This window comes from Solea senegalensis, linkage group LG8 (genome assembly GCF_019176455.1).
Source record: "Solea senegalensis isolate Sse05_10M linkage group LG8, IFAPA_SoseM_1, whole genome shotgun sequence".
NCBI lineage: Eukaryota > Metazoa > Chordata > Actinopteri > Pleuronectiformes > Soleidae > Solea > Solea senegalensis.
The window spans coordinates 11,786,063-11,809,771 of NC_058028.1; the positions used below are offsets into that span (position 1 = coordinate 11,786,063).

The 23,709-nt window shown below is 41.2% G+C and overlaps 1 protein-coding gene across 4 annotated transcripts in view; it reads left to right on the forward strand.

Moving 5' to 3' along the window:
- Positions 1-23,709, forward strand: part of si:cabz01090165.1 (uncharacterized protein LOC100333421 homolog) — a 219,372-nt gene that overhangs the window by 107,711 nt on the left and 87,952 nt on the right. For all 4 annotated transcript variants that reach the window (XM_044032537.1, XM_044032541.1, XM_044032538.1 and 1 more), the window contains one exon: positions 2,481-2,599. The gene's annotated coding sequence lies outside the window, so the exon portion shown is untranslated. The remainder of the gene's footprint in view (positions 1-2,480; positions 2,600-23,709) is intronic.

Genomic DNA, 23,709 nt, shown 5'->3' on the forward strand with positions numbered 1-23,709 from the left:
AAATGATTTTAAAGTATTTTTGGAAGGAGGTGCCATGGCCTGCAACTATCAATCATTTTCATTAAAGATTCATTTAATGATTATTTTTCTTGATTGGCTCATTAGACTCCTGCCCATAAAGTGTCAGAAAATTGTGAAAAATGCTGATCGGTGTTTCCCAAACCTCCTTAAATGTTTTCTTTTAACCACAAACAGAGAATCAGAGAACACACGATTTATTAGCGTGAGTGAGTGAGTTACATGTTACATGTCGTTTAGCAGACGCTTTTATCCAAAGCGACTTACAATTGAATTGAGCACAATCAGCCAGGGGTGGAATCGAACTTGCGACCATTGCGACTATGACGTCTTTCGCACACAGGGTACCGGTCTTAACCACTGAGCCACTCCACCCCCTACTGAGCCACTCCACCCCTCAGTGAGTGAATGAGTGAGTGCTTTACAAAGTGACACAAACTTCAGTTTCCTGTTGTAAATGGTGTTCTTCTTATGAAAACTAACTGGAAACTATGCAATGGGACTGAAAAGTTGCAGTGATGTCATGTAGTCACTGTTTAAATGTCGTCATATTGTACAATTCCCCTTGAGTGCAGGCTGGCCACCATGTTTTCTGTCATGTTTCAGCTCTTCATACAATTAAACAACCCACTAATCTATTGTTTTTAAGTTTAGTGTAAGCCTCCAACTCTTAGATATTACAATACATAGTATTTACAGAGTATTCTAATTACAGAGAACATGAAATATTATCATTAAGATTCTTACCCTCAGGTGTTTTAGTCGTTTTGTCAGTTTAGGCAAATAAAGTCTATGTTTTACTCACATCCCTGTAATTTTCGTGTCTAATTTGACCCAAAAATGACATTAGAGCCGTCATTAACAATTTCCTCTGCAGCCTCCACTCTTAATAAGCGAAAAAACCCAAAACAGTTTCACTTCACACAGATAAAAATGACAGGAAGCAGCTCTGGTGCTCGTCGCTGTGTTCAGTCGTCACTGTACCTGCTGTGCAGATGATCAACGCTGTCATCCGCTGTTTACCTGACGCCTCGCAGGTTAAGCATAGACAGTGTGTTTCCCTGTCGACTACAAACCGCACTTTTCCAAAAAAAAGGCGGTGGAGTTGCCAGGTTTAATGAGTGTTACTCGTGACCCTGAAAATATGGATATTGGGAAATGTGAGTGTGACTTGGCTCGAGACCAGGAAGTGAGAAGACGCGTTGCCATTTTTAGTTGTACGTGTTTTGATGGTAACCCCCCACATGGAGGTTATTTGACGCCTGATGGCAGATGGAGGGCTTTATTAACACGTGCTGGCGAAACAGATGGAGCCACCAGGTGTAAAGTGAGGAGAGAATAAAGCAGGCAATGTGATTGTGGAGAAAACAGAGAGGTTTTCTGGGGGGCTGTTTCCCTGCCGGCATGTGTTGACCGGGGTTATTTATGTACACTTGCCATGATTGATTGCCGTGAATTTGACCTCATTGATATTTGGAGCCATTTAAAGAAAAGTTTCCTAGGGTTGCCAGGTTGTAGTTTGGGCTGCATGACGTAAGAGATGACCACTCGCCTCCTGTTGCACTCCAAGGAAGGTTACCTGCGTGGAGTTGCCAGGTTGGATCAGATGATTTGGAATATTCTAGATATGAAATCACTACAATCTCAGAAAATAACTGGGCCTGAAATGAGCTCCCCCTGTTTCAAAGACCAGCAACCACGACACAGCACAGTAAGCACTGTCTAAGTGTCGGAGCCTCCTACAACCGAACCTCAAGAAAACTTTATTTTTTTTAAAGGAAATTATTCCTTTAAGGAGCTCAGGAGGCAGCAGCAGAAAGAGCGGCAACATTATTTAACAGAAATGCTGACAGTTCCCCAGCCCTCACTGTTTCCTGCGTTCTCCTTGGTAATGTTTCTACTCTGCTCTCAATGGATCTTTTTAAAAGTGTGGCAACACAGTTACAGGAAGTGGGCCAAACTCAGCCCCGTACGTCTCTGCGGGAGACTGAAAGTCAAGGGAGGACAGAGAGAAATGCATAGTGAGTGCAATACTCTAAATACCAGCAGAGTCGCAGGTCACTGATAATTCTGACTTTATGTTTACATGATGAGGACGCAGCGTCACGCGGGGTCCAGTCATGTCCGATGTTCTTATCTGGTTCAGTGAACCATCGCTCATCTGCGGCCCGGAGTGCAATGGCTGCAGTTTGACACTGACTGATTAAAAGCTTCACTTCTTTTTGTGAACTCCCAGCTCTGTCACTGTGTCACTGATGAGCTGCAGTGGGAGTGACGGCGCCACCTTCTACACTGTCTTTCTCTCATCTCCGTCCCTGCCAGTGATGAATGGTTTTATCTCACTGAGAGAATGTGCTGCCCTCTTGCATGTCCTCTTGTCCGCCCCGTCCTTCCCTACCCCCTCTTGTGTCTCAACCTTCTTGTCCTTCTCACCACTCGTTTCTCTTTGTCTCTGTGTGCAGACAGGCCCGGCAGACGCTGACAGACGGCTGACTTTGCCTCTGAGCAACTGAGCAACTGTTGGGGACTTAGATGATGTGCTTCTGTGAAAAGAGGATGCTGCCCTCTCCCTTTTAAAAAGGTCGGTTACATTTCACTGCATGTTTTATGATTTTATGATGGAATTGTGTCAAGTGTTGTCTTCTTTTCGGGGACATTTGTCCTCACATGGATTAATAACCACTGACTCGTCAGACATTACACGTCCAATAGGTGACTTTCCTGTTCTTAATGATGACCACAAGTTTGAATCGATTCCTCCATGCTCACAGGTCTTTGGTTTTACGACGATTCTGTCCACACTATTTTCGTTGCCAGTTTTCACTGCTGTGTTTTCTGTGCAATGACAATAAAAGGAAGTCTAAGTCTAAGTCTAAGTCTAACTAGAGACTCATTATAGCCAAGAAATGAACAGACATCTTGATACATCAGATATAAAGATGTCAAGTCATGCAGCTTTAACTGTGTTAATTACACTACTGGGATTAACATTCACTTTGTTGATGTAAAGAGACGTCATTTAGCATATTGTGTTATTTTGATTGTGGAAGGTTCCCAGCCTTCTGTTAACCCTTTAACACCCAGTGTATCACAGATGACACGTCGGAAAATGTCAATGTACACGTTGGACATTGAGACAAAAACTCAGTTTTACACTGTTCAAATTTCAAATTTAACAAACAAAATCTAAAACTGCAGTGTTTTTTTCTAAATAAAACTGTTTCTTTTTCTTCATTTTAAATTTTTAATGCACTATTTTAAAGTAAAGTAAAGCTAAAGCACTTACTCACAGGACATTTTCTGGCCCTTTTATGGATAAAATAAGCAAAAGGGAAAAAAAAAGTCCAGACGGGCATTTTGAGACTGAGGAGTTAAAAGCAAGAAGAATTGAATTAAAATTATATTCACATCGAAAATAAATATATCTTTACTTTTAATACGCTCTTGTGTTTTTCAAGGTTCAAGATCGAGACTTATAATTTCAAATATAACTATTGAAATTATTATTCTTTTCATTATTAAACTTATTTGCCATGGTTTGACCTTGTGATTGTGTGTCTGAGATAGCGACTGTTAATTCAGCTTTGATGGCCACATTAGTCTTTCGCCCCGTCTGAATCATTTCAAGCAAGTCAGACGAGCAAATGGAACAAATAGGCCATTAGTTAGCCATAGATCTCATAACACACACACACACACTAACTACACAACAACAAACATGCTTGTCTGAAAAAACACACTCAAATGTTTGCTTATAATTTGCCTTTACACACACACACACACACACAGTGCATAATTTGCTGCTTGGTTCACTTGCACCACTGACAGGAGTTTCCTAATGAGACCTCAGTCTCTCAGTAATGGCAGGTGTGGGCACTGAATCAGAATTACAGTAACGAGATGGATGGGTCTAATGGTCAGAGCCACAATAATGAGACGAGCAGACGCAGAGTGGGACTCGGCAGTAATGACAGCGAAGGCTGGCACATGAGTCGTGCAGATGCCAGAGTTAGACGAGGAAGACGAGGAAGACGAGGCTCCTGCTGCTGCTGCTGCTGCGGCGTTGGTTTATTCTAATTTATTCCAGCAGAAGAACAAAGATTTTACATCTTCAAGTCAATTCATAAGTGTCTATTTCTTCTGGAACCGAAAAGTAGAGTCGAGTACAGCAAGTGTGGTCTAAATACAGACGGTTATGTTATTTAAAGTCGTTTAAACTGTCGCATTAAACAGAGACTTGTGACGACTAATGAAAACACGCTGGCTCATCATGTGAAAGCCTACGCACAGTCTCAGTCTTGCAAAATTAAAACGGGAATCCCCAAGGAACAGTTTGAGGCCATACAGTTGTCTGCACAGATGGCAGATCCGAGGATCCTGGGACTGTAGAAAAACTAGCATCAGAACAAAACTATCATCCTGGCTGGATGCCTCCTGATTTAGAATAAACACGAAGAAAACATAGTGGATTTGATTTTCTATTTAAACATCATACCTGCAACAGAATCTGGAAATGGTAAAAGTATTCAGGGATTTCATTATTTGTATGTTTACATTCATTCTAAAAGTCTAAACAGTTTTCCCAAAAATATATATCTATATCTTTAGGGACATTTAGTATTGTTAGACGTTGTGATATGTCATTATATGATGATCCTGTTATTGATTAATGTTACTCTGTGATGTCCTGACCTACAGTATAGTGGAATGTTGCTGTTCTTTCTCTCCGTGTTTTCATGGGTGAGCTCGTTTTATTACTATATGCCTTTACACTGTCCTTCTAATTAGATTTCCTTTGTTCTTCTTAACGATGGCTGATTTCCTGCCAAAGTGCCCGAGCTGCTAAAATAGTGGAGGAGATTAACTTGGCGTCTGTTTCTTCCAGTTTTCCTCCTTGTTGTTATTGTTCACTTTGTTTAAGGGAGAGACTTAAGTCCTGCCAACAACTGAGGTGAACACATCCTTAATCACCGGAGTTTTACACTGTGGTTTAATCATTTCTTTCACTTCCATTAGAGAGAAATTCATTTTCACATGTGCTATACGCCATTTTATAGTCATTTAATTGGCAGCAGGACAGAGACACAACAAACACAAACAAACACAAACACTTTTTTGCTGTGACTTTAAAGTATTGTCTTATAGAGTAAATGTGCCGTGTGTGCGTGTGTGTGTACAACAAATATATAAGTCAAAGCTCTGCCCCCCAAAATTGTGGTTTTTAGTAATGTGACTATTACGTAAAATTAGGAATATTTGTGCTCTGTATCCAAAATAAAAATGATGGGCAAAAAATCTGGATGCACGAAACGGGGACATAATGTGTGTGTACTTCACCCCGCATAACTGTGGAAGTGGAAATGTGATTTTTGGCTGTGGCTTTCCTCCCGTATTCTCATAGCTCGCTTGTTAACTTGCTTTTCTTGTCTGGACGCCGGCCATTTTCCTTGTAAAGCTGTAGTGTAGGGCTGCTTCATTATGGAAATAATAATAATAATAATAATAATAATAACCACAATTATTTGGGTCAAAATTGGTATCTCGATTATTTCAAACGATTACTCGTTGTCTTGAACTTGAAACGAATGAAATGTATTGTTATATACTTTAGAATTTACCTTTAATTATTATTATATTAATAATCGTGTTGTATATATCTTTACTCATGCTGCGAGGATTCCACTGAATTGTCCGAAATGTTTTCCTGTTATTATGGGATATTCCTGTTGGAACACGATATGTATGTTTCCTAACATATCAAATGCTGCAGCAGGTTTTTTATTGTTTTTGTAATCTGTAATTATGTGAGGCCTTAATCATAATTGAAACTATAGTTTTGTGCAAAGCCCGACTGTAGTGCATAACTTTTAAATGTAAACAAATGTCTGTTCCATTTAAGCCATTGTCAGATGAGTTCACACAACTCCCTCTGTGTTTGCATCCCATGGAATCATAACAGCCACACGAGTCAAGTGAGATGGCAGCAAACTGTCGGTTAACGTAGTAACCCTGGCTGAAAGTGAACAGTTGCAGCATGGGCCGACCTTAATCTAAAAGGCCATCCTTTTAGAAAGCTGTGCAGTCTCACCTGATGACTTCCCTGTTTCCTCCAGGTCAACGCCTCTACCTGTCTCCGCTGTTGTTCACACACTCTGTACTTTACAACGTGTCCCACTGGCTGAGTTAATGATCTGGCTTCATTCACCCTTCTGTTAAACACTAAAACACCAGTTGTTATCCAGTGAGCTCAGTCTGGCTAAACATTAGTGGATTCACAGCCTCCTCAGCGAAAGCGCTCCTCTGAGTAAAGTTGCAGTCGACTCAGCATTGCTGGATCTGCACACGGCAACAAACGCCCGAGAAATGAGTCTCACGGGGGATTTCAACCTTAATCTAATAAATACGTAGCGGAGGATAACTTTTTAACAGACTTGTGGCTCCGTTCCACTTCTTGACATCTGTGCTTTTAAATGTCAGGGCCGTTTTTCACTCCTGTGGTAATAACGTCTAATAATAAGTAAGTTAATAAGTAATAGCTTGATATCAAAATGCTCATATATATACAAATAATGAATACAATAACAGTAAAAAGACGGTGATATACAGTGTTTTCTGCCTGCGCGTATTCACTTTTTTATTTGTAACGTCTCAGTTGTGCCCACAGGCCTAGAGAGAGGAAATTGTTCCTGCATGTATGACATTATCGTGTGGGCTACTTCACACGCTCAGTCCATTGAGACACAGTGTGCTCTTCTTCTCCTTATCAAGGTGATTCATGCATCCAATTTCCCTTCTGTGTACTGTATTGTGCTCCTCTCGTGGCTTCATGTTATTGTGTCGTCCACATCAAGTCACGTCTCACGTCTGCTGGTCTTTAATTTGGTTCTTTGTATTGATGCATTTTTCATTCCTGCAGCGTTTTCTCGCCAATCTAATAAACGGGAGAGAATGAAAAGCAGAATCAGACGTCCACTCCGTCTCTGAATCAGCAGCCGCGTTATTAGTAAAGTGCAAGAGCCACTGCGTGACTTAAACTAATGAAGGCACTACAACAATATTTGCTTGGATCGCCGTGGAAATCAAATCCCATGGTGGCAAATAGTGTCTGTCAATGTATGTCACAGACTATGAAAACAACTCTTTTAGTGTGTGAGCGGTCTGTGTGTGACTATTCTTTGTTATTGTTTATTTGTCCGCCAAATGAAACTGCTCTCATTGACCTTGAACCTTTTTAGAGGTCACTAGAATCCTGGTTGTCAGTAGCAGACGGTCCGCCTGCCTGCCTGCTTGTTCTGTGGGTGCAGCCTCATGAGTTTCCTTGACAGTCCATGCAACCAGATGTGATTTGCATGGACTGTACATATATATATATATATATATATATATATATATATATATATATGTACATATACACATAGTGTAAATATATTTTATTATATACGTTTTCCTCCTTTTTCTTATTCAACATAAGTGATCAACTAGTGGCACAGAGTAGTCCGGAGATAACGTGTAATTGTTGTATATTTATGTGTTTTAACTTTATTTAAAGGCCACATAGACCGGAAGCTCCAATTAACGCTGTGTTTGTGTGTGTATCTGCGTCATTACCTTGTTTATGAAACCCTAAAGTTTTCAGCCACTGTTGAGAAAATAGGGTGTTATTGTTTTCCTGGGCTCTGCGAAGTGGATCGGCACTTCCTTAATTTGATGTCGTCATCAAAAATCCTCACCACTCCTCTCTCCACCGTAGCGCCTCCTGGTGCGGGCACTAGTCCGGGCACATCCGGTTGCGTACATTCAACCGCAGAAGAAGAAGAACTACTCTCGTTGTAGCTGCTGAGATGCAGAGCATCCACCGTGCCAGAGGGGGAGCTGTGTATCTGAGAGCTGGCCTATTACGTCGCTTCCAGGTACCTGGCCAATCACAGGACAGTGGGAAAGCTCTCGTTAGCTGGCCAATCACAACACAGTCCACATTCTGGGGGTGTGGTTTTAGTCTGAAACGAGAGCGTCAGTGAGGAGATATTTTGATCGGCTCGTTTGCAGCGATTAGGAGGTTTTTAATCATGAAAACAAGTTCATATATGTAAGTAGACCTCCATAACATATAATAACTAACATATATGTGTGATACAAGCATTCTATGTCACCTTTAAAAGAAGTCACTACATTTTTAAAAGAAGACAGTAGAATGAACAAACTGGTTTTTAGTGTCTGTCGCAGATGACTCCAGTCACATGCAGCAGAAAACTGAAATGATGAACGACCTGAAAGTAGTGCATATGACAATAAATCTTTTGAATCCTTGAAAACAACAGTCGTTTACAAGCATCAAAGCACTCTCCCTCTCTTTCTCTCTTTCCTTCTCACTCACACACACACACACACACACACACAGCAGCCCGTTCTCATTCCAAGAGCGTCACATGCTGCCGCTCTGTCACAACCCTCGGCGTCGCCTGACAGACGCTCGAGGTATCCTTCTGCATCTGAAAGAGACGCACGGGGCGACACTTTGAGCTGCTCGGAGCAGCTGCATTTCAGGTCCATCCACACGCTCATGTCGCTGCGAGGTCACTGATGAGGAAGATATAGACTGTATTATTTATAATCATTTATGATTTATCGTTGGAAATGCAATGTAAATGTTGATGATGATATTAATAAAATAAAGGCCCGTCTCGGTGTGAGCCAACAGTGAATATTCACTAACCCCAAACCTCAGTCCTCTCCTGGACCCTGACCTAAACCTCATACTCTGACTTTTATTTCACCGCGGCTCTGCGCCCGGTGGGTTTACATTGCAGTCAACTGAAAGCTTGGCTATCGTGTGTGTGTCTGTAAGGCGATACCAAGGGACATAACAGAGTGGCAGTGTATGTCGCTGCCGGGATGAAAAGGGTTGCACACACTCTCTCTCCCACACACACACACACACACACACACACACAGCAGTCAGGAGTAATGGATGAGCTTCCAGCGCTCTGGCACTGAGGCGGACATTGAGATATAGGTGCAATGCTGAGAGGCTGTCTGTTTTGTGCACCGCCCTGACTGGGTAGTCCGTTACATGAATGACTGGCTCAGGTTATACCACACCCGCAGATTAACAACCCGCTGGATCAGTAAACACGGAGGCACACTTGCATCGCGGCTTCCCGAGCCCAGATGCTGCTTCATTTGCCTGATGCAAAACGTTTCTCCTCCTCCCTCCTGCGGTTCACCGACTACAACCTGGACAAGGCTCATTAATGAGGCGATGTCAGCGAGAGCGTACGTCTGTGTCTGCGACGTACAAACGAGGACTGATGTAGAATGTGGACATAGTCTGCATCATTCTCTCCAGGTGGCTGCCTTCATATACATAAAAGAATAAGATGGAACTGTCACTGTGGCACTGTAATTGCGTCTCTGAATGATAAAGATAGAAATATAATGGTAATAGAATACAGCCTGAGATCATTTCATTAACATTCAAATGAATGGAGAAGGAAAGGAGCCACCGTTCCCTTTCCTCCCGTAACAGGGAAATGCCCTAATACAGGCCTCATTTAATTTGTTTAACAAATGTGTTTCCCAATGGCTTCATCTTCACACTGAGGGTGTGCTGCACTATTTCCATATAAGATGTAATATTTATTTATGTTATGGAATCATCAATCAATAGAGAATTATCTTAACCCTCACCTATCGACTAATCCCATTACCAAAAATGGATCTGAACCCAGGCATTAGATTAGTGTTAATCTCCACTGGAGTAACAGATTTACTATGACTCAGTGGAAGCAGCTTGATTGTTGTTTTGTTCTCTTCTCCTTCTTCTTTTACCGGATTGTTTTGTTTGTCGTTTCCAGTCAGTGACACACTGAAATTGGATTGGGACGACAATGTGTCGCAGCCTTTTTGACTCAACACTGTGCAAATCCCTTTGACAGTACGAAGGGCAAAACTCTAAGATGGGCACCACATCACAGGAACACCAAACATACTTTCTTGTCTTTCATTTTCACATTTCCTGCCTTTTCTCCTTATCCAGCGTCTCCATCCTTTACTTCACTGTCTGCTCTATCTCCTCATTTTCCTCATAGAGGTAAAACAGAAGCAACAGGGAGAGTGCAGATAAGGCCAAGGCCTCGTAAGCTCGTATATCTCTGCACAGACAGGAAGGATTTCCAAAGTCTGGTTCCAGACATGCTGGTGTTGAATCCCAACACCGGTGGAGATGGCTCCAGGGAGGAACCAGTAGAGCTCCACCAGGATCTCCCGCTACTTTTCCCAAAGCCTCCTCATGGAGGCAGGGTTATTATCGGCTCTGTCTGCCGGAGACGAAATGTGATACTTTAAGTAAAAACAAACTAAGACATACGCAGTGAGCAGTTCAGTTTGCTCAGCACTTCATTATATGTGTTTACTCCATTCACAGTTAATGGCCTGCTCCTATTGGTTAAACTCTCTGCAGCGTGTAATCCTCGGGGGCCTATCAGAGCTCAACACTGTCTGGGGAGCCGAACATACTGATGCACTCTGGGTCGTCCTCTGGGAACTTCCTTTTTTCTTGTTGTGGGAAGTCGGGGAAAATAAGGTGTGTGTGTGTGCGTGTGTGTGCGTGTGTGTGTTGTTGCAGAAACTGACTTTATTTCTGTGCTTTTCTTTGTCAGTTATGTTGGTTGAAAGGGGGTACGTAGGGTGGAAACGAGGCATGTAGGTAAGAAGGTAGGCAGGTATGTTGGTTCATTGGTTGTTATATTGGTTAGCAGGTTGCTTGGTATGTATACATATGTATATTAGTCTGTATTTTGGTAGGAAGGTAGGTTGTTTGGTTGCTTTGTTGGTAGGGAATGAAGTATTGCTTTTAGTGGCTCTGTGTGTCTGTCTGTCTGTTTGTTTGTGCTTGCACACTTGCACTTGCCAGTATGACCAACAGAGGCCACCAGAGGCTTGTTGCATCAATGAGGTGAAGTCTGACATCTCTGATTGTCTTAACCATAAACTCATACTATGTTTTTGTCTGTTTTTTTTTAAGGTTGAATACTTTGAAGTGTATTGTTAAAGTCAAAATACACACTATATCGTGAGTAGATGATTTGACAACACCCTCCGTGCTTCTACGTCACCAGGCACTTAATTCGTTGTGGCATCAAACAAGTGATGAAGTTTCACTACATGTTATAGATGTTCTCATGTTCTCATGTTATAGATGTTCTTATGTTCTCATGTTATACAGCAGATGTTCTTATGTGTGTGTTTCAGTTCCACACTCAGAGTGCGGGTTTCATTTTTAGATTCAGCCATGTGAAGAAAAAGATAGATGGCTTACAGGGGTAGTTTGGGTATTTTGAAGTGTGGTTATGCCGCAAATTCGAGACACAGAAACTCACACTCAGCAAAACATGGCTGCCAGCGGGGATTACCAGATTTGAGCCATTTCCAAAAGTCTCACATTACAAAAATCTTCGCTTGCTTGGCTCATGTTCTTTAGCTTCATCTCACCAGCAGACAGGAGTCTTATCCACCTGGAAACTGAAGTTTGTGTCTTTCTGTAAACTGCTTACTCTCCTGCGCCATCGAGAAAGTCTGTACTTGTAAATCACAGCACACAACACACACAGCTTTTTTTAATGTTATCCACTGCTGCGTCCATCAATAGTCCAGGAATCACTGCTTTAAGCTACATGCAGCACAGCCAGCACTGATTTTGTCTTTATCAACACATTTCAAAAACCTGAACTACATCTGCAGCTTTCCTTTGGTGCCATCCAGTGGTCCGCTATGACAGCCTTATGGTCCATATTTACATTTGAGCATCGAAATGTGTTTAAAACAGACAAAAAGGGATTCATCTGGACAATTGAGTGAGGAATAACATGAACAGAGGGTGGATTTAATGGAGGTAATGGAAATACGACAGCGTTAATTGGTGTGTAATTTTTTGCTCACATTAGTCAGGATATCACGCTGTGTGAAGAACAAGGTTGACACCTCTCCATTGCCTGTGATGTATGTGGTTTGCTCATGATGCTGCTGCAGCAGAGCTGGAGACAGATATATGACGGGACACGAGGACAAGCAGTGATCCTGTGTGGGATTTGATGTGTTGTGACGTTGATTACAGCATCGCTCTCTCCAAATTTATCAAGGCTTGATTATACAGCCCCTTCCCCACAGAACTCCCAACCCCTCCACCTCATCTGCCCATCCATCTCCCATCTGTTCCCCCACCGTCTCCATCTTATTTACTTTGGATGCAACATGAAGCCGTGGCGTGTTGTCGCCGGGATCTCTGATTGCAGCATCCCACCACTTCTGTCAGTCACAATTCATCATTTCATCCATTTCTCTCTCCATCCATCCCCCTCTCTTGGCTGTATTTATTTCTCCATTTAGAGGAGGAAGACGTGGAGGGTAGAGATGGAGCTGATGACAGTTTGATGCCGGTTGCTGCCTCCCACCATTGCTGTCAGTCATAGTTTATTACGCTGTACATTTTATTTCACAAGCACTGCGAGCACTTGGTGTCTCTGTCATGATGATTTAGTGAATGGGAGGCTGTGATAGGAGAATTAGCTTCAGGTGACGTTATCATGTGATGCTGATTACAACCTCCCACCACTTCTGTCCACCAGTATTAGATATTACTTGACGATATGCCGTCCCACCCCTTCAATCTCTCTCACTCTTTCTCAAAATCCGTTTCAAAAATGCCTTATTGGAATCAAATAAAGTAAAACAATATTTTAATAAAGAGCTTCGAGACTCAAGAAAACTATTTTCATTTTCTCTTGGTGTTCAATGGAACTAAGCTAAGCTAAGCGGACACTTTAGCTCCGCTTAGCTTAGCTACCCTTAGCCCAACAGTCTGTGGACTTTGTCAATTACTTGAACGCAAGTTATTGTGATATAACAAGACATCATTTATGTTCATTTATGTTCACATATTCTAAAGTGTTGTGGATGTATGCTGGTGAGCCTTTTGTTAAGTTGCTAAAATCAGTTTTTTTTCCTCTTGCAGCCATGGTTGGTTCTTGGTACAGGGGTGTGTACAGTTCAGTCAGCTCTCTGACTATATGTCCCATTACACCATACAACCATACTTATTATTACTGAATTATTCATACATATATATCTATATATAAGCAGTTTTTATATTTTTAATCTCCTGTGAACTCAGACTCAGCCAGTGTGTTTACATGCATGTTAAAAGTCACATTTTAGTCAGATTAAGACAATAACTCAGTTTTCTTAATGTCACGTAAACACGTTAGTCCGACTAAAATTGAGCTAGTCTTAGTCGGACTAACAATGCTGGATAATGTCCAGGATTCATAGTCTGATTACTCTGCACACTGCATGTATACGCTTAGTTGGACTGGAGTCGGACTTGGCGCTCAGCTCATGCACGTACACGTACCAATAAATCCGCCGCATGTACAAATTGCCTTTCTTAGTCAGACTACGGCCATGTTAACGTAGTGACTGCAGCAGGTGAAGCTCAGAGTGACAACACACACTCATATATTGTTAAGTAACTTTAAATGAAACTGAACGACACCGTAAAACATCTGCACTGACACGTTTTTACCTTGCGACTCAGTCATGTTGAATTATCAGGAAAATTAGCAGCCATTACTGTTACACTGACATAAAGTATAGTGTTTGCTGAATATGGCTTCCTTCTCCGTGTTTCCATTATTCCACTTGAGCTCATTAGGTTCTGATGAATTAAAAAAAAAATAGACGTAATTTTAAACAATAGAAATGAATGATACTGGTTGTTTCTGTCATTTTACATTTCTGTGTTAAATGATCACATAACAAAAAAACAGAACAAAAAATATGCTGTGTCATTGCATCTGTAAGTGATATTAATGACTCTAATATTGTCTGCTAAATAATATCTGCAGCAGCTAAACTGTCAGAGCATCAGGGAGGAAGAGTTTCTAATCAAAACATAATGTGCGGATTACTTTTTTGCTTTGTTTTTTGTCTGTGACGTGTCTCATGGCATCTTACACATTTCTGTGGACACACACACACACACACTTATTGGTACACAGCTGGTTCCATCTGTTGATCTACAATGAATTAGCTGTGGGAGCAGCCTCATCTCTCACACACACACAAAAGAGTCTCAGGGCTGAGCGTGACAGGGTGTCAATGCGTTTCACTCTGCCTGCCGAGTGTACACACACACACCAGGGTTCCCACGGGTCCTTGAAATCCTTGAGAGTATGTGAATGTGTATGTGAGAATGTCAAGGTCCTAAATAGACATGGGTCATTGAAAATGTGTGAATTGTGTGCAAGAAAGAAGTTGAGTTGATATTTAGGTAAATGATATGCCCTTGTTTATTACGACGCCACCTACTGTTTCATGCCCTGCGTTGCTTGATGTTCGTAGACGAGGCCTACGTAGAACAGATGTGGAGTCCTAATTACTAGCGGTGTCTCGCTTTGGTGTTGTCGTGAGTTTCCATGTAGAACAATGAGCGAGTAACGTTAAGCAAGAGAGCGCAGATGACGATGTGATGCCTGGGAAATGCAAATTCCAAGATCTCTGACTCACCAAAGAAAATGACAAATACTGACACTGAGCCAGATCTCAAGGACAAAGCACCACGTCCAGATGCAGCGTGTGCTGCAAATCAATAAAAGGGGACGCCATGGGAGAAGCGGCTCTTGTCTTAAGTTGCCCTCCTGTCTTAAGCTGTGTCAGCACATTTTGGTCCTTGAATGTCAGGGAATTTGTCCAGGAAAGTCCTTGAAATTACCTTCAATTTGATGTCAACCAAGGTGTGGGAAGCCTGACACACCATCCTCCTCCTCAGTGTCCTGCCTCTTCCCTTACAGACAGTGACCTGAGGCGACTTCTTCATCCCTGAAAGACTTTGCTCATATTGACACAGCTCATTGTCTGACTCTCTTTTAGACTTTGTTCCCTTTTAACGTTGCATTGTGGTTACTAATACAGCTGCTAGGTAGAGTAGCCAATAGGAGGTTATTGCTCTCTCACTCTCTGCACTATGGTTGATCAAAATCTTCCATCACAGGTCAGGTTTCCCAAAGGATGGAAAGTGCAGAAGTCTCGTTCTCTCTCAAATCACTTAATTGACAATATGCTGAAAGCTTATTGGCAGATTATCTTTTAATATATCAAACCATTCAATTTTAGCAAATAATCTACCCATTGAAATGTCAGCTACTCAACTGTCGGCTATAGTTAAATAAAAAGCTGCAATTATTTGTTGGAAATGAATGGCTGTGTTGAGCGACTGACAGGTCGTATCTGCAGGGAGGTGCAGTCAACTTTTTGTGATTGGACCAGCTGTGACAACACATGTGTGAGCTCCTCTCAGGCCACTCTGTCTTTATTGTCTCTTTCTTTGGCAACACCCAAAGAACACGAGTTACTTAATGCACCTCCTGCCTGTTACGCCGCGCTAGTGTTACACACATTTAAAGAGTCATAAATATTAAAACCGCGCCCACGACAGGCAGAGGAGTGATGGACGAGGAGATCGTGTTTTTTATAATGGACGTCTGTGGGGAAAACGTCGGAAGTCACATTAGCCACCTCAGGGTTTTTTTTTAATGCTTCTTTTATTTTGTCAGTTTTTCACATCAATTGATGCGTTTATTGAATCTAAATCTGTCTGTTTTTTATCTGTTTGTGAGCTTCACTGTGCCCATTTTAACTCACTGTAAAAAAAAAAACAATAACGGCAAATGGAGCCAAAAAAAACAACAACACGATCATTATCCTGCAGAGCTTTTAACATTTGCACCCACACACACACACACACACTCACAAAAAACCCAGTGTCCTCTGAAACTCCACCCACTGTCCAAGTGTGTGTTTGCTTATTTTTAGCATACACAGTGTGTGCATGCATGTGTGTCTGTGTTGTGTGTGCACACGTGAGAGACAAACATTTGTGTGTATGTGTGTGTGAGAGAGAGCGTGCCATCTGTTCAGATATTGAGTGGAACAAATCAGTCTTATTGCTCCAATCCCTCCCCTTCTGTCCTCTGTGTGTCTGTCTGTCTGTCTGTCTGATGGACATACAGTATTGTTGCATACCAGGCGCTTCATTTACATATTTTTTTACACAACAGTTGTTTGCTTGGAGCCGAGTGGGAAGCCTATTAATTCTTCTTATTTATGTTTGACAGTCGGTGCAGCAGTGGCTCATGAGGTCAGGCATGCACAATTATTATATGCCGTATATTTATGCACATACTGCATAGAAATCATGTGTTTTGGTTTTGCCAACTAATGAAGAACTGACGTGACTACGGTGCACTTTTCCTTTAAGCTGCTTTTATTTACCGTCACTCGTATTCGACGTTCTGTGAATGTTCACTTTCTGAAATCACAAGACATGAAAATGTGTTTTACTAAACGTTTTACAGATAAAGACAAATGACTGAAACCATTACAGAGGACAATGTCTTTCAAAGAATAACCTCCCTGTGGAGCTCTTATTTTGAAGTTGTTACTAACAGTAGTGATTTTGAAGCCTAGTTTTACGCTGCCGCTCAACACTTTCAATAATTGTTACTCACCAAAGGTGATGCTTTTTAAATGACTTTGTTCTCCAGAGAGGATCAACAGGAGCAGGGAGGAAGTCCGAGATGTTTGTGCATCAGAATATGTTGGTGTGCAGAAGGTACACGTGATGACCCGTCACTTTAAAAAATATTGTCAAACCATTTCCTTTTTAGAGAATGAAATGGTCAGGGTTATATTTTATTATAGTTTATATAGTAAAATAAATCAGGGAGTGTGGTGATATTCCAGGTCATGATGCGGCCGCACAAACACAAACACTTAAACCAATTTGTAAAGAATAATAGTGATGTTGAGATGGCAGGAGGTCTCGTGTGTGTCCATGTAGTTGCGTTCATTTAGGTTACAAATCTCAGACATGGACACTTGTGTTGACAGCTCATGGCAGCAGAGAGATGCAGTGTTGAGTCTCCCTCAGTGGGACGATGATGAGTTGCTGTTGTCCGTCCGTCCTGCCGAATCATCCTTGACGCCACACCTCAACCACAAGTTTTATCCTCTGGGTGATCCTGACCATTTGATCCCAACTGAGGAGAGAAGAAAGTACAGATAGAAATACGTGGTGAAGATCATCCAGGTATTTATACAAGAATGTATACTGTCTTTTTTTACTCTGGACAACCTAAACAAATCGATATCTCATGCCTAAATTCAAATTTCTGCCAAAAACTTAACCAGTTCTGCCTCATTAGCGCCAGGTTTGATCAGTGTTAAAGACAGAAAAGGTTCAAATACAAGTACACACACACACACACAACGTGATCTGTATCTCTGGCCTGAGGCGAAGTGTCTGTATTGGCTGTGTCGTGTGCGTGAAGTTATCCGTGTTCCCCTTTTTTTTCCGCGCTTCTTCTGTTGTAAATAGTGATTAATGATTCCTATTCCATTCCAATAATGTTGCTGCTCTGTTTTATGATATGGTGTAATGAATGAATGTTGCTGAGAGCGCCAAACCGGGCTGTAATGTTGAAGGTGATGACAGATTCAATAAAGCATTTGGAAAATGAAAATGAAACTGACTGGGGGAATTTAAGTTTGTGGAGTTTTCTTGGAAAGGAGAACATGGTTTTCAACCTTTGGTGGAAAGGTGAGTTTGTGGTCATTACTCGCTACACGGGGCATCTAATGAAGTCGTAGTAGTGCCACTCGGTGTGCTGCTGAAGCCTGTCTGCTTCAAGGTTTTGTCATATTGTGCATACAGAGATGGTCTTCTACATACCTTGGTTGTAACCAGTGGTTATTTTCTTCTGTGTTTTTGTTGCCCGCTGGATATATTTTCTCTTTATATTATTTTGGTGGTTCAGCAGTTACTTCAGCCTTATTCTGATGCGTGGATTCAGCTTAAACAGTCTGTCATGACCATGTTACTTTTCTAAATGTCATGTTATTGGCTGGTTGCACAGCCAGTGAGTGTGAGCGTTCAGACTGACACTGATGCACAGACAATTTCCTGAAACTGTGCGGAGGGGAGGTTGTACGTCAAAACACAAATGTCCACAAATGTCCACCAATGTCACTCGGGACATTTCCAAGAACTAAATTTATGTGAAATGTCTGCGTGTGCCAATGTGAGACACAAAGACTGTATTAAAAATGGATGTTCTCTCTGAGTCCAGAACATGAAGTGTCTGAAACCCATAGGCTCCCATATAACGGTCATTAGCAGCCTGTTCGTCGAGTTTGTATGTAAGTCATTGAGAAAATGACTCCACTCTCGGTTCGTGAGACGTTTTTACGATTATAGATTCTATAAAAATGGACAAAAACAAACTAATCGCACGTGTCCATGAGTTAATAATTTAAACCTCAAACTGGTTTTCACTTGTCTCAAGGCCTTCAACATAATTACTTTTAATGTTTTCCTTTTAATTACAAACCATTAAGTGAGGGGGTTTTTTTTGTATTAATGAAGTGACTGACATCGTAATTAAAAGCAGATGATAAGCAGCTAAAGCCTCAGAGACTCGAGGAACAGCAGAGTGAGAGACTGATGGAAAACCTCAGTGGCCGTGAACTGTTTGTCCAAGGATACAGTGTCACCTGTTAAGATAGGGATTTATTGGTAACGTCACGCACAACAAAGTGCAGCACTTCAGCTGTGAAAAACCACCATAAAACATAAATGTATCCACTTCTAGATTTCCTATCACTCTAATGTCCTTTTCTGTGATGAAACGCCACATTTTAGCTGTCGTAAGCAGCTGACACTTCATCAGACACTGTTGTGTTTTCTCATTCGGACTCGGAGTCTCTGATGTAACGTTGTACACAGACCTAAAAAAAAAATCTGATTTGAGTCACTTTGAATCACTTTATCCTGGTAATCTGAACGTAGCCTATAAAACATCATAGCAACATCACAGTGCCTGCCTAATATTAAAAATATTGCCAAGTGAGCAGCTCTGTGAAGCTATAATATCCTGTGGGATCACGGAAACATGGATATACCAAATTTTATCTCCTGATGAGAAAGCTTTGGAGAGATAAATGAAGTTTAGTCAAATGAGACATGAGTCTTTATCCAAATGTTATGGAATTTAACCCTTTAACACCTAAACCTCAAAATGTTTGTGCTTATTTTAACACAAAAGGGCCAGAAAATGTCCAGTGAGTAAGTGCTCCCATTTTTCCAGAATAACTTTCAATATCTGGCAGTTATTTATAATTTACTGCAAGTTAAAATAGTGTATTAACAATTTAAAACTTTTATTTCGAAAAAACACTGTAGTTGTACACAAAGACCAGATTGTGCGTGTTAAATTAGAAATGTGAACAGTATAAAATAATATTTGTCTTTTGTCTACTTTCCTTTAATTAGTGATGAGGTCTTCATACAAACAAAGGCTCTATATGGATGGTGTGACCTTGGCGTCTGTGTTCTTGTGTGGATCTCAAAAACCACACTAAAAAGCAGCATTTTCTGATTACTGAGCCTCAGCGAAGGACAGAACATGCATCAGAGAGTCGGTGGTGGATTAGAGCGAACAGCCATGAACCTAATATTTTTAGATGTTGTAATAACCAAATAGAGGAAAAGATGAAACATTGCTCCATCCTTGTATCTCACCATCATTATCCCCCCCCGACTTTATCTCCTCCCATTATTCTCTCCCGTCGTGCTTCTTTTTGTCAGTGTTTTTTTGTGCTGAACTTATTGTGCTCAGTTTTCATCCTCTCCTCACTATCTAACACATTAATGCAGCCATAAACAAATATTTGTGCTGTCTTCCCCTTTCTTCCAGCCCCCACCAGATTTTCCCGTTTCCCTTTTTCCCTTTAGGTGTCCTTTTATCTAGATTTATTGCTCTGTTTCTATTTTGGCTGCCCATTTTCTTCCTTCGTTTTTCTGCCCGTGCGAGTGTCTGCATGTGTGCAGGTATTTTGACTTTCTTCTCTAAATGTGACTTAACTTCACAGGGTAGTCTGCTTCTGTAATATGGGCATAATCATCATCTTTGTCATCATCATCTACCGCATAACAGCTTTATTTTCCTGGTGGCTGCTGATGCTACATCTAATCTAACACCGCCAGACCTCCTCTCCTCACCCAGGGAATTGTGGGTATTTGATTTGGTCTCTGTCTCCATCTGGGCTCCAGCAGGAAAGAGAATTGCAAAGAAGTGTAAAGCCGCGTTGCTTCCAGTGCTCAAAGCAGTCAGGGTGGTGGTGATGGAGGTGATGGTGACGGGTGGCTTCAAAACTCAGCAATGAAAGAAAACACAGATAAATATATACTATCTATGTTAGGACAAGTTACTGTGGGGCATGAACAGAAATGCTGTCATCTTAAACCCTTTAAACCTATGCCTCAATATGTCCGTCTGGACTTTTTTGCTTAATTTAACCACAAAAGGCCAGAAAATAGTTTTCTCTGCTTTTTTCCAGAATAACTTTCAATATCTGGCAGTTATTTACAATTGACTACATGTTTAAATAGTGCATTAACAATTTAAAATGAAGTCAAACCAAAAAAAATGTATTTAGAAAAAAACCTTTGCATGTTAAATTTGAAATTTCCATGTGCATAAACAGGCCAAAAAATGAAAACTATGTACAAGTGATCTTTCCATGCTCTCCTCTCTGGTGACAAAGACTCCGATTCTCCAGCTTATTGAAATTACCGTAATAACCACACGTTTTCTTTGAAAGGAAACTTCTTAGCTTTCAGAAACTGTCGCGTAATTACGGTAATGCAAAATGCGCTTGCTCATATGGGTCATCTGTGATACGCTCTTAAAGGGTTAAGATCGGGGAGGGGAATCGGTATCGGTCAGAATCGGTATCGGTCCGATACTTCAAAATCACAGGATCGGATATCAGACAGATAAAAATGTAAAACCGATACGATCCAAAAAACTACAACAGTTAAAATGAGCAAAATCATTTTAGCTGAGTCATGTTGGGGCTGTTTATTTCTTCTTTATGGGAGAACAATATTTGTTACACACGTGGAGAATTATGTCTAAATAAATGGTCTAAGATGACTGTATCGCACTATATTTGTATCAGTAGATAATCAAGTTTTTGATATTGGTATCGGTATCGGACACAAAAAAGTGGTTAAGGTGGAGGTTTGTCAGCCGCAAGGCAGACAAAATAATAATTCATGAAACATTCATAGCGCAGGAAGAGCGACCAGAGGCAGACCAGCATTTCTTTTCTTCATCAAATTGCCATTTGTCTATTGTGGAAAGTGACTTGTATTCTGATTTATTCTCCCAGAGGGGCCATTTGTTACCCAGCAGCATTAGAAAGACCCTGCGTTACAGCAAACCACACAAATAAATATCATTCATCGTGAATTATTCATCAGACCAGTGCAGGAATCTACAAATGTTTGTTGTGCGTCTCAGCACTCGGCAGGTGGAATCTGTGTCTCGCATCATATAAAATAACTTTTCTGCAATCTCCATCACTCGTTAAGTGTGAAATGTGCAGTGAATGTAACGCCAAGTCATTTTCATTCATTCATTCATTCATTCATTCATTCATTCATTGTCTACCACTTTATCCTCCACCTGAGGGTCACAGGGCCGCTGGAGCCAATCCCAGCTGACAGAGAGTGAAAGTGTGTGTGTGTGTGTGTGCGTGTGTGTGTGTGTAGCATGAAAGTGCGTGTGTTTGTGTGTGTGTGTGTGCGTGTGTGTGTGTGTGTGTGCGTGTGCGTGTGTGTGTGTGTGCGTGAAAGTGTGCGTGTGTTTGTGTGTGTTCACCCATGACTTTCAAGAAAATGTTAACTGACATCGTAAATCAAGTGAGAAACAGCTTTATTTTCCCCATACACAACCAGTGTGCTATTTATTACAGTGAGTTCTCACTTCTCTGGTTGGCTTTAAACAGTAAAGTTATTATATTATGTTAACACAACTAACACTATGGCCTTTAAAGACACCAATTGTTACAATAACAACAGAAGCAAACCAGCTTATTATGTTTAGTGAAGAATTCAGTTAAGTTAAAATAACCCGTGTGACTGTCCTGTGTGTGGTCATCGTCCCTTTTAGCACCGAGCGTATCGCCGACGACACATTTGTGCTGAGTCATTTCAAAGACATAATCCTCTAACTGTGTAACAAATATTGTTCTCCCAAAAAGAACAGCCCAAACATGACTCAGCTACAATGCTAATTTCTGATTTTGCTGTGCATAGTGAAGCATGTGACATATAAGATTTTTGGATTGTATCGGATTTTACTTTTTAATCTGTACGATATCCTCCTGACTACCAGGGCAAAAATAACATGTTAAAAAATATTGTGACAAAAGCCTTACCGCTTCACATTTGGTATCATTGAACATCACTAAATGTCCTCTGTAGATAGCAAAGGAGTCTATTCAGTAGTATGCAGTGGGTGGGAGATATTCAGGTTTACAAATGTCCTCCACAGAGGACAGATTTGAACTACTGGTAGTCAGGAGGATATCCGATCCAGTTATTTTGACCAATATCAGACCTATACCGATACTGACCGATACCCATTACCATCCCTGGTTACAGTAAATTCACCCACACTGTTGCAGGAAGTTGCTGAATGAGGGTTGGAAAACACATCTGTGCATGGTTTTTGTTTTTGACCTGTTTTCCACATTGGCACAAAGCCTCAAAAAATGTTTTATATATACTTCAAATTTAAAATGTGTTTTTCTAAATAAAACGTAGCTTTTTTTCATGTTAAATAGTTAATACACTATTTTAACATGCAGTATATTGTAAATAACTGCCAGATATTGGAAGTTATTGTGGAGAAATGGGCAAAAGCACTTTTTTGGACCTTATTATGGTTAAAAAAAAAAGAAAATCCAGACAGACATTTTAAGGCTTAGGTATTGAAGGGTTAAGACAAAGCTGTGTTGTGGTTGAACTGCAGCAGCACTGACGTTCACCCTTAGGCCCCAGTTTCTGAAGATTATCAATTATGGGAGTGATGACAGCTGATAATGAGCATTTAATTGAGTGAGAGCTGGTGAGAGAAGGAGGCAGAAAAAAGAGAGAACAGGAGGAATGGGGTCAGGTGGCAGAGGAAAAGGACAAGGAAGGACGGAGAGGATGAAAAAGGTGGGAAAAGGGGAATTTACATAAGAGCTACAGAGGTCGAGCACAAAGACGAGAGAAAACAGATCAATAATCTGGGAAATCCGCATTTTTAGAAATTCCTCCAGTGATCTGTGAGGAAAACAGACCACGTACACACACACACACACGCACAGATGTTTCACTCTTTGTCAGCACAGAGAGGAGCCTGATCCTGATTATCCACCTTCTGCCTCCCTCCTCCACCAGGAGCGCTTGTTGCTCCACCTGCTTTGTGCTGCCAGGAACAAAAAAGCCCAAACACAGAAGGGGAGGGGAGATAAGATGATGGGGGGAAGAGGACAGAAGGAGAGTCTGGTGAATTTATTAGGAAAACAAAGCCCGTTTGCTTTTGAACAGTGTCCTCAGTATTTTTTATTGCTCAGATCTCGGGTCCAGTCAATGAAACGACATGAGTGCGACGACAAAATCTCACACCGCTCATAAATTTTGATTGGATGTCGCAGCTATGGTGTTGTTTTCACTTGTCTAAGATTTAATCTGACCTTTAAACATGACATACATAGACCATGTCAGAGCTCACACACACACAC